This window comes from Apostichopus japonicus, chromosome 20 (assembly GCF_037975245.1).
Source record: "Apostichopus japonicus isolate 1M-3 chromosome 20, ASM3797524v1, whole genome shotgun sequence".
Lineage (NCBI taxonomy): Eukaryota > Metazoa > Echinodermata > Holothuroidea > Aspidochirotida > Stichopodidae > Apostichopus > Apostichopus japonicus.
Genome location: NC_092580.1, coordinates 22,692,578 through 22,705,250, shown reverse-complemented (window position 1 = coordinate 22,705,250; position 12,673 = coordinate 22,692,578). Strand labels below are relative to the sequence as shown.

Below are 12,673 nucleotides of genomic sequence, written 5' to 3'. Positions count from 1 at the left end.
CTAGTCATAGGAACCCAATTTGATTTTGGGGGCTGTAAAGACTTGCCCGAAAAATATAACCTAAATTTTTCGCGCGCTCAGAGCGCGTTTAACATGTCAATGTCAATATCATATTAGCAAGCGTCGGTTATTACATTGCATGCTATCGTGTACCTTACGGTCCGTGGAAATTGCGCAGTATACCGCAGGATGCTGATGTAAACAACGGAATATATTATGTAGATGGAGAATAAGCATTATTAGGTCCAATTAAGTCAAATTCTCTTTTACATTAGTAATGGCGAATTAGTCGGCCAATCTTAGAACTTTATTTTAATTATCAAGGAGATATTTTTTAAACTATTCCTTTCCTTTAGCTACATCATTGCAATTTATATTTCTTTCAGTAGGATCCCCACCCCCCGCCTACGCCCATATGTGTAGTGTTCGGTTGAAGGAAATATCTGCTATTTTTTTCATTTCCTTCAACCAAGTTTTATAATAGCCGTTATAAGAGGGTTTAATATTTGTACACCAATAAATTAACTGTGTCGGAATTTTCGAAAATTTTCTAACCAACATTCTTCATCGTACTTCCCTCTACTCGTGTAACTTTCATCGGTCTGTTAGGAGTTGAAGGAGGTTTTTCTATATTGGTTGTCCATAAATTATGGGTATTATGGATATGTTTTCAGGTGAGTGTATTCACGAGAAATGTGAATTTTCAAATTCTGAACAAATAATAGGCTTAAAACCTTCAAAAGTGGGGCTGTCGGGTAATGTGGGCCGCGACGTAGAATAACCTACAAAAGCAATGATCCACAGGAGATGCGATGAGGTCGAACATGATGTGTGACTGGTGAAAATCTTCAAAACGTTATGGATGGAAAAAAAAAACTGGGAAATACTTGGTTCTCAGGCAAAAGTGTACGTCATGGTTGGTCATTTTCAAGCCCGAGAAGTGCCATTTCCGGTGATCTGGGAGTATAAAAACCAGAAATTTTCTTGTACGCTCCGCGCCAACCGATGGTGGCGCTCCGCTTAGATAGTAATTCGCGCCCCCCGGGTTAAAAAAATCCTGGATACGCGCCTGGCTATCTAACTTCATTTGGTGCTAATCTCACAGGAGTCAGTTAGCGGCGAAGCTCCTTTCAGAGCTCGGCAACTACAAACCCCGTAACAAATAATGCATGTAAATATTCCATTTCCAATGTTAGGTGATTTATAACACTAATTGCTTATTGGAGCGTGGATATTAACTTTCGCAAAGAAGAGGATATATATAGCTCGGTTAGCCGGGCCCTTCCCCAAGGGCTCTCACCTACAAAATGTATATGACAGCAAACGAGCCTGAGTATATGCAAAAGAAAACAAACTAACAAGTTACAAATATTGTCCAGAATGGAACATAACATACCGGACAGTGAGAACAAGCAGATGAAGATATAAACAACAATAAGATGATATAATATCGTTAATTAAAGCAATAGAACGGCTTATGGTGCATGCACTGGCACACTTTAACGTAATTACTGGGGGAGAGTTATTATTTTACCGACAGAAAACTCTTGCTCGCGGAGCGGAAATGCTATCGACTCGCCCATCAACACTAAGACTGACACTCAAAGGACGATTTTCCGAAGTAAAAATTTTCCGTCACGATATTGTCTTCGATCTTGGCGAGCATCCTAGCAGCAGTGCATGACAGAATTTAGCTTTCTGACGACTGACTCCACATATGTTCTACAATTTACAGGTACCGGTGAAATCGTGTGGCTAATCTCCGATTAAGTGGGCCATGGCGACGTTGAAGGAATTAATACTAACATTTAAGATATGTTGGTTATGGTGAAGTAATAATTATGCCAGCCGCAAAACTTTTCATTTAATTAAAAACACCTTGTTTTCGTGAAATGCCAATTGATATGGTGATGCGACTTGGCGTAACGGACTACGTTCACCGGTATACAGTTAAATCTGTGCTGAAAAACGCACAATGTACATATAGAAAACCAATGAAACCCTATAAACATAACTTCTCCTGGGTTAAAGCAAATCTTTTTTACCATCGGTCTTTATCTTTTCACCTGTATTGCTGTACTGCTTTCACCTGCATTGTCAAGGGCGGCGGAAGCACTTTTAATCTGGGGGGGGGGGGGGGCACCGACGTCGAAGGGCACTTTGCAGAAATTTGATTGGACTGATGCAACCTGATATTTAGTACCCTTTATAACTCTTTTTGTATTATCTTATTTGCGTATACACATCACTCCATCAACGCCCCCCCCCCACCCTCAAGGAAAAAATGCATACTAGCACTGCAATATCCAATGTGCAAATTGGGAAACAAGGAACAAGTTTTCTTTCGAGACAAAATGAGGTGAAATCATTATAAAGTCCCTGCACACGCGATCGATACATGCATGAAAGCAAATGAAATATGTCAAAATACGAAAGGATGGGGTAGGTTATGGGATATTAAAACTATACTCATTATTCATAGTAGGCTATAAATGGCTTCTGCTTATTAAAAAGTTACAATATAATATAGCAATGCATTTTGGAAATGCATTAGAATTTTTTTTTTGAAATTGAATATGCATAATAGCACTCACCAGAATGTTAGAAGCAGTTGCGGAGCTAGGGGTATTGATCAGGGGATCGAGAATGGTCTGTAGGGGCGCTTTCGACACTATCTAAGCGGAGCGCCACCACAGGTTGGCGCGAAGCGTACAGAAATTTTATGAGTCAAGATACTCCCTAGATCGCCGGAAACGACCCTTTCCGGGCCTTGCTAATTTGCAGATAAACGAAGAATAAATAGGTGTCATCGCCATTTTGTCAGAAAATTACACCAACAAAACGTGACATGTGTCAATAGGTAGATGAGAGCGCAATTAAAAAGTCAATAATCGCGAATAAGTGAAAAGTGGTAAAAAGCTGAAAAGGGCACAAGCAGTCCATTTGAGTCCATCAGGGGGCATCCGCCCCTGACTGTATGGACGCTCCGCCACTGGTTACAAACCTTGTGGTAGTAAACATTTAAAACTTCCCGAAATATTTCATTCGACGTGGGTTTCGCTTTGTAAACTCTTAAGCGATGTCCCGTATAACTAATCCGTCCGTTCTTGCTTCATGGATATGAAGCATTAGCATATTATTATACCATTTTTCACCAATTGTGCTCCGCAAGTATGTCTTTATCCGGCGTTGTACGGAGAAGAATTTCTCTCCGGAGGCTGCGCTCATTGGTTCCAGTAGGTATATGTGTATTAGGCAGAGAACATTTGGAATAGCCAGGCGAATGTCATTGTGGTCAGACAGGAGAGATACTAACAATTTTTTCCATTCGATATAGCTTTGAGTTTGACCCACAGAAATTCATTAACAGTTCTAAATTAGGATTAGATCTCTTACTGAAATATCGCTGACCTAATAAGGTGATCAATAGTACAACTTTTATGTAGAAAAAGGGCACATTTAACCTGAGGAAAAGTGGGGGCACGTGCCCCTGTGCCCCCCGGTTCCGCCGCCCTTGTTAATATAATATCTATGCACTATGATATCATGATAAGGTTTTGAGCTGTTACTGCTGATTCTTCTTCTTCTTTGTTCCTTTCTTTTTTGGCTATCCGCGTATACAAGTTCATTTATTAAGTATTATAGAAGTATGTGTTTTCTTCAGTATTTGTAGTAAAATTATGATTCATAATACAAATCAAAGATGGAGCAGAATTAAAGGGGGAAATTAAGAATCCATAAAGGCATGATTAACACAACTTCAAATCAGCTGAGATTCTGGAACATCACTCAACACTTCACGTTAACTGAAGGGTGCAAACCAAAAGTAGGGTATTTGGCGCGGTGATGTTGGTTATACCATGGAGGTAAAACAGATAGTTTTATAAAGACATTTTAGTCATCCATAAGTCGATCGTGTTTAAAAGAGACACAAACCCAGTCATCGTCTTTGGCTTCAATGACAGAGATCCGTTAAGAACAACAACACTCCCAGTCAGCAATGAGCAAAAAAATTGTTCCGTTTTGCAAGATATTTTAGTTTACAAGTTGTGTTTGAGAGCTGTCATTATTTTGGTAAATCTGTGATGTCAAAGTGCCACCAAGATTATATGAAACCATTAACTGGCTCTTTGTTTGTATTTTCATATCTTGAAGGTAGAATGATAGGTGTTGACAACCTGTATGCTGAAACCAAATGCCATCATCTCCGAAATGGATTAAGACTTTTCTTATAGCTGTTAGCCGGGCAAGTTGTTTACAAGATTTATCTCCTTCACATAGACCAGTGAATGTGATCATGGTTGGGTTTATGTTTCCTTTAGTTAAGTTAGTTGGTTTCAGCCTCTGAAGAAGATCCTGCTAGGATCGAAACGTCAGGCCCTCTTACTTTTAAACATTAGTTTAGTTTAGAGACCTAAGGACAAGGGCGTAGGAACCGGGGGGCTGGGGGCGCCAGCCCCCCAGTGAAAAATATGGGGGGGGGCGGAAGTATCATTCCGCCCCCCCCCCCCCGCTCAGCAAGTCAGAAAACCCCTTTTTCATTTCCAAATCAGAAAAAATCTCATTTGGAGCACCAAATTGCATCTAAGGCCAGGTGAAAATGCAAAATTATTTACAAAATGGAGTGGGTGTTGAAGTGTGCTATATTGCACCAAATTGCATCTGAGGCCACCTGGAAATGCAAAAAAAATCCAAAGGGGAGGGGGACACCCCTCCCCTTAGACCCCTCCCCCAGGCCGGCCATCAGTTTTCAGCCCCCCCCCCCACTCAACAGCACCTTCCTACGCCACTGCCTAAGGATCAGGAACCCTTACATGTAGCTTATTTCAGACCCTATTGAGTTTCCTTTAAGGTTGCTTGGGTGCATGAGAAGGGTTTCTTATCTTGATGAACAGCTTCCTAAATTTGACAAAGCAACAGTCCTTTTCCATGCATACTTTTATATTTTCAAATATATCATAATATTACGTATATAATCTGAACTCTCATGCAAGAAGCTGTGTTGAATGACCTATTTATCTCATTACAGGGCAGTCCTGCAAGTTGGCAGTTTGCGGCTCTTCACCCTACCTTCTATAACCCCCACTCCCTACTCCCTCTGGTCCTCTGATGGTAACACTATCATGTACATATAAATAACGGCTAAATCTGACATTTGAAAGTTTTCAGTCTGGCGCAGTTAAAAAAAAAATCAATATATAAAAAAACGAGAATATTGATGGAGAACAGGAGCAGGTGTGGTAGTAAAGCTAATAATAAAGAAACAGACTTCTTGAATTTTTGTCCAGATATTTGGTCTCATATAATTTTGTTATCCTTTCTTCAAAGAACATAAAATACCGAAACCATATTACTTTGCTAACAGAATACTGATCTATTACAGAAGGCACTTCACACCACTACAAATGGATTTAATTTTATATTGTAATATAAAATTGTAAAAAAAAATTAAACATAAATATAATAATCTATTCTAATCAGCTCATATATATATTCCATTCTCACATGACTCATGCGCACAAATATTATTTATTAAATGAGCAAGGTGCGGTGCCCAAAAGAAACAACAATTTCAAAACAAAATTGAATGAACGAACGAACGAAAGGAAGGAAGGAAGAAACAACAACAGCAAAGATTGACAATCCTACCTGCTGTGTCCGTTCCCTGGTATATATATCCTCTCACAAAATATTCAAGAAGAAATCGACATTCGCTTTTATTTTCTTAATGTTAAGTCTCGTAGGCAAATACACAAATTTTCTCTGACTTCTTGAATTTCAACAATGGGCAGAACACATGCTATCAACACATAGCTTCACTGGTAGGAAAACTAGTACAATCTTTTGTCTCAGACTTTTTGTTTAGTTATATTGCAAGAAAGGTGATATCTTCCAAATAATAGTAACTACATGATGTGAAGCACTAGTAGTAGTGGAAATAATATCTTACCTGTACAAAGTTCAACCAAACACTCTTAATATACTTCTGCATGTACCGAGAAACCGATAGCTGTGTGTCTGTTTAATAACCGCAGCATAAATTCTCTGAAGTCATTGAAATATGATGATTGAATGATTGCAGTATTTGTGTTACCACTTGATTTGACTAACCCGCCGTTTAATTTATGCTTATTTTGTTCACTTGATTGATTCCATTTGGGGAAGGATTTTTGGAAGACCGACCATAGTAACAAAGACAACATAAGTTTGTTATGATATTGAACAAAATATGATACTGATGAGGCATAAAGTGTGCAGGAATCACTAATTTTACAGGAAATGCTATAAGGAACAATGAAATATTAAACCAAAGACAGATAGCATGCTAAGTAGGCCTATATAACAACCTTTCAGGCAGCTTCCTTGTTGATGTTTAGAAAAAGGGTACGATTACTGACCATAAACCAAGAATGAATCAAGTTACTTCTGACGTCAAAGAACAAGGTAGACTGCCCTCTGTTGGTTAAGTCTACCATCACCTTCTGCAAGCAAGCACGGAGTGAAACAGTGACTCAAAGATGAGGTGTAAAAAATTGCATTAAAATCACTGAAAAGTGGACTCTCAAAGATGACATAACTTGCTCTCACCCTAATGACAGCCGAAAATACAAATCCTGCTTTCAGTTTCTGTTTAGTCTAGTATAAATTTCAAACAATATATTAATAGAAAAAAATAATGAGGAATTTTTCACAAATGACACCTCGTTGGGCTCTCTCCTACTTGGAGAGAAAACAGGAAATGACTCATTGCATCGGTACCAGGCGTAGAAACTCCCCCATGGATCAGTGTCTATAGTAACAATTCAAATTTTTATTTTGAAAGTTCTATGTTTATCTTCAATGTCACAAGGTTTATAGCAAGTTTCTACTACAATTTTTAAGAGAATCAGTCCAACGTAGATGTGTTCATCACTCAAATTGATCGTTAACTGTTGGCTGGTAACAGTAAGCTTGTTGCTGTCTCTACTGTACGTACGGTGAGGTGACTGCACTAGCTTCTCCAGCTGTACCGTGCTAGAAATGTTGTGCACTGTTGTCTGAGACATGCTGCTGTCAACATCTATATCATAAACACAGTCCACATATTTTCCTTTTCCCATCATAAATTGCATCGTTGGGCTGAAGGAATCGATTCATATTTTTTATTGACGAGACTGTTTGGTTACGAATAAACCAAAGAGAGTAACTGGATATATGGTATCAGCTAGTAGGCCTATTCATTTCATCTGGATGTCCAGGGATGTCAAAATCCTGGTAGCATCCCAGGGCAATATTAACTCATTTTTATTAATGTCCTGGATATTAAAACAATGAGAATAAATCCCTCTTTTTCTCATATTTCGATAGACCTCTATTATTCCCAGGTTCCCTACTTGACGATATATAAGCCCAGAGGTTGCAGACTCTACCAACCGCCCCTTCCCTCCCCTCTAGACAGGTGTGGTAATAATTTGTTGACTGAAGTGACATGAGTTAGATGACATAGAATGCTTGTCATACACGGGCCATGGTTCATAGCTTGTGGGAAACCATGATGGTTATATATTTTGCAATGTTCATATATGTACTGATACGATTTCATCATATGCTTCCATCATTCATAGGCCTATAGGGAAACCAGTGCAGTTAAAGCACAAGTAGATTTTACGTGACACTCTACAAGATTCTATCAAAGATCTCAAACAACAATTCCCAGTACTTCCTGTTTAAAAATTAACAAAGAGAAAGCAAAATACTCATTTTGAAGCATATCATTTAACACAAAACTGATAGTCAACAAGGCTAGGGTTAGATTTCAAGTTGACTTTGAGAATCTTACACAATCCTTGGCCGTTAAAGAGGGCCCTAGTCTTGAGGTGTTTAAGACAAGATTGCCCACGCATTATTATAAGCATGCACTGCTGCGCTGCGCACCAACATCCTCGTTGTGATACCCGAGAGGGGTTTTTCACGAGTACGTAACAGAAGCAGAAGCAGAAGAAACTATATGACATCATCCGACAGAATGAGATTCAAATTGGTGGTTAGAATCATTAAAAATTGACAAGATTGACTGGTTGTGAATATTTTGCCAATGGAGATGTTAAAGCCCTAAGCTATAGTCTGCCACAGTCTGCCATTGTAAGAATAAGCCTAATCCTCCGATCTCTCTTCAAGAAATTTTAACTGCTTTTAGTACGAAGGATTTCATTTGCATTTAGCGCTCTTTTTATAGGGTCTCATTGCGGTTTCCTGTTTAGTATTTCTTCTTCGTAATATTTTTGCTTCTCAACATGGTGGAAGTCGCGATCGTGATATTTGAATAGTATTATTGTACGTTTTGTCTCTGAGGTTGCACTGTTGGTATTGATATTGTTATGTACTATTAAAACTAAAGATAAGAAAATAATAAAGGCAATGATTGCGTTGTATTGTAATACTAAAGATCTCACAAAATTATCGTGTCTGTTTGTATAAATGTCAAATGAGTCAATAAAAGGGATGGGGAAAAAAGACGAAAAAAGTCTGCAATGAATTGGTTCAGAGAAATTACACACTTGACTACATTCACCGATTACATCATCAAAGACTTCCAAGAAACATGTCCTCAACTGACCACAATATCTTTCTTTTCTGATGGTGCTGCCAAGTGCCAGCCAGTTTTAAACAATGGTTCCAGCAGTGGAATATGTGATACATACATTTCAAAGAAGATTATAAAATGAAGGTGAAACGGAACATCTTTGCCACCAGCCATGGGAAGGGTACAGATGATGGCAGAGTAGAGTGATGGGGAGGGGGGGGGGGCAGGCATGTGAAATGTATTGCACTGTTATCAAGCAAAACTGGATACAAACTGAGATACTGAATACTATACAGTGGAAATAACTCATGCTGAAATTGCAGATGAAGTTAAAATGCCAACTTGGCAACAATTATGGTTGATGGAAGCAAAGAAAGAACAGATAAACATTTTGCTTGCATTATGTGGAATTCAAGGAAGAAGTTGCGCATATCCTGCAGATTTCCAAGTTTCCTTTTGAGTTCCCCGACAAAGTTAATATGCTAATAAGCAATTCAAGGAACAGGGGTACATTGAAGACGCAGGAAATGGAAATAAATTGGAGAAACTCATATGACACCATTGCCATTCAATCCGCCATCTATATCTCTCTATTCTCTGGGGAAAAGATCTCAAAGCGAGAGGTAGGTTCTACACAGCAGCTTCTGAGGTCAACTGCCTAAGAAACGGCTGGGGCTACACATCGGCTGCGCTGCTCACTTTGACTGTTAGGAATTTGCTCGGGTGAGACAGTCCAGCAATTATCATGCATCTCATGTTAAAATGAGGAGTCCACCAGAAACATTACCAGGACACTAAAGGGGTGTTAAGGTACCATTGAGTAGGGTACATGCCTACCGTAGCAAACTTACAATGCTAAAACAGGAACTAAATGAGAAAATTTGGAGCCTTCTAGAAATTGCCATCCATAAAGCACAAGAAATGGGAGGTGGCTTCACAGCTTGGCCAGTAGAAGAGGCATTGTAGGCGGTTTTCTGGATGGGCCCGAGGAACGAGAAGGTGAAAGCTGCAATAAGGCACCAGAAGGATTCAACATCCATATGGCTGAACAAGAATATACCAAATGGTCAGGCAAACACACAGGAGGATCAGTGCCAACGTACTTTAAAAGAATATTCTCGATACTAAGAGTGAAGTTAAAATACTGGGAAGTTCAAATCACTAAAGATCAACATCCCCTAAACCATTTCCTCGGGACTGTTAAAAAAAACCCCAGAAAGTTATTATTCTAGTGTGATGCAATCAATTTCCAGATGTGGCAAGCAAATGTGAGCGTCAGGTGACCGGTTGATGTGAAAGAGACGTATAGCTAGCTAGTGATTGCTATCAGCATTTAAACATGGATGCAGGGGCGTAGCGAAGGGGTTTTTGTTGGGGGGGGTGTGGAGAATTTGATTTGCCGACGGATCTGGAAGTGGTGACTGAAATGGGGGAGGGGTCTAAGGGGAGGGGGTGTCCCCTCCCCTTTGGAAAATTTTTAGTTTTGAAACGTCCTTAGATGCAATCTGGTGTATATTTTAAGTCAATTTTGATTTGCCGGCGGATCTGGAAGTGGTGACTGAAATGGGGGAGGGGTCTAAGGGGAGGGGGTGTCCCCCTCCCCTTTGGAAAATTTTTAGTTTTGAAACGTCCTTAGATGCAATCTGGTGTATATTTTAAGTCAAATTTGATTTGCCGGCGGATCTGGAAGTGGTGACTGAAATGGGGGAGGGGTCTAAGGGGAGGGGGTGTCCCCCTCCCCTTTGGAAAATTTTTAGTTTTGAAACGTCCTTAGATGCAATCTGGTGTATATTTTAAGTCAAATTTGATTTGCCGACGGATCTGGAAGTGGTGACTGTAATGGGGGAGGGGTAGACCCCCAAGATGGAAATTTTTTAGTTTTGACACGTCCTTAGATGCAATCTGGTGCATATTTTAAGTCAAATTTGGCACGGAAGAAGCTCCCGTTCTCCTTTTCTCTATTCAGCTTTCCTTCTTTCTTCCCCTTCTGCTCTCTTCACCTTTTCTCCTTTTGCCGACAGACCCAAAATTTGCCGACAGCGACCAAATTATTGTGACACCCCCCCACACCCCCCCGCTCGCTACGCCCCTGCATGGATGGTCCCCTAACAGAGGGTGGGAATGGGGACGCATGTAGCTAGTGATTTCAGTCAGCACGTCCGTACACGCACATGGACGTTTGCCTAACAGAAGGGTGATGGGAGGGGGAGGGGGACGGGGGAGGGGGAGTGAATGAAGAATGGAATTCAGATTGTGTGAAGCAATTAACAAGCAGATTCAATGAAGGAAACTCGATCATAGAATACAGGCGCGTATCCAGGGGGGGCGTTGGGGGCGCGCGCCCCCCGGGTAAGAAAAAGAGGAGAGAAAAAAAGAGAAGAAAAGGGGAAAAGAGAGGGGGAAAAGAGGAGGAGGAGAGGAAGGAAGGGAAAAGAAAAAGAAGAAAGAGAGAAAACGGAGAAAAGGAGGGAGTAAAAGGAAACTGCCAAGACACCGGGAAGGGAAAGAGGAACAGTGACATCATTACAGCGCTGATCTCTATTATATACACATGGCCGGGTAGCCAGTGACGGATCGAGGACTTCGGAAGGGGCGTGCGCCTTACCCTACCTCTTACACCGACAACTCCACTTTTGACGTTTCCATTTTTCCTCTCTCACTAATGTATCTATATAAATACTATATATGGTCTATCATAACGCGTGTGTGTGTATGGACGCCTTAAACAATTGTGCTATGAAACCAACTGTGACTGGTCTCGAACTCGACCGAGTCGTCGGGGAACATGACGCATTTCGGGAAGGGGGCGACCGCCCCCCCCCCGAGCATATTTTTTTGTTTTATGATATCGCTAGTAATTTCAAAATAGAAAATGCTTAGATGCAACTTACAAGGCATGGGAAGTGTCGTTTCCACCGATCTGGGAGGCATTTTCGGCCAAAATTTTCTTGTACGCTTCGCGCCAACCCGTGGTGGCGCTACGCTTAGATAGTTTGCCTACAGGCTTCGCCCCTCTCTTGGCAAATTATTCGCTGCGCACCTGTTCGAATTTGTAAAGCAAACAGCAGATAGCACATCATATCAGTGAGCATAAAAATTGCGGTTCCAGGATGAACAGCCTCAAAACTGTCGATGTGTGTAGTCATAGGAACCCAATTTGACTTGGGGGGCTGTAACGACTTGCCCGATAAATATAACCTAATTTTTTCGCAAGCTCCGCGCGCGTTCAACAACTTAACGTCAATATCATATAAGCAAGCATCGGTTATTACATCGCATACCATCGTTGTATCGTACGGTCCGTGGAAATTGCGCAGTATACCGCGGGATGCTAATGTAAACAACGAAATGTCTTATGTATAGATGGAGAAAAAGCATGGAGGTCCAATTATGTCAAATTCTCTTTTACATTAGTCATGGCGAATTAGTCGACCAAGCTTAGAACTTTATTTTAATTATCAAGGAGATATTTTTTCATTTCCTTTAGCTATACATCATTGCAATTTATTTTTCTTTCAGTAGGAACCCCCCCCCCCCCGCCTCCTATACGCCTATGTGTGTAGTGTTCGATTTCGGGAATATCTGGTATTATTTCATTTCCTTCAACCAAGTTTTATAATAGCCGTTATAAGAGGGTTTAATATTTGTACACCAATAAATTAACTGTGTCTGAATTTTCGAAAATTTCCTTACCAACATTCTTCGTCATACTTCCCTCTACTCGTGTAGTTTTGACCGGTCTGTTAGGGGTTGAAGGAAGTTTTTCTATATTGGTTGTCCATAGATGACCTTTTAGCAACATTGTGGGTATGTTTTGAAGTGAATTTTCAAATTCTGAACAAATAATGGGCTGAAAACCTTGAAAAGTGGGGCTGTCGGGTATTGTGGGCCGCGACGTAGAATCACCTACAAAAGCAATGCTCTGCACAGGACATGCGATGAGGTCGAACATGATTTGTTACTGAAGAAAATCTTCAAAAATGTTTATGAATGGAAAAAAAAACTATTGGGAAATACTTGGTTCTCAGGCAAAAGTGTACATCTGGTTGGTCATTTTCAAGCCCGAGAAGTGTCATTTCCGGTGATCTGGGGGGTGTAAAAACCAGAATT

General features: G+C 40.4%; 1 protein-coding gene across 2 annotated transcripts in view; it reads right to left on the bottom strand.

Moving 5' to 3' along the window:
- Positions 1 to 6,134, bottom strand: part of LOC139961801 (uncharacterized) — a 35,345-nt gene extending 29,211 nt beyond the window's left edge. The window contains exon 1 of one of the 2 annotated variants that reach the window (XM_071961333.1): positions 5,951 to 6,134. The gene's annotated coding sequence lies outside the window, so the exon portion shown is untranslated. Of the gene's footprint in view, positions 1 to 5,649; positions 5,886 to 5,950 lie in introns of those variants that run through there. The other variant, XM_071961334.1, reaches the window with a different exon arrangement.
- Positions 6,135 to 12,673: the final 6,539 nt, after the last annotated feature.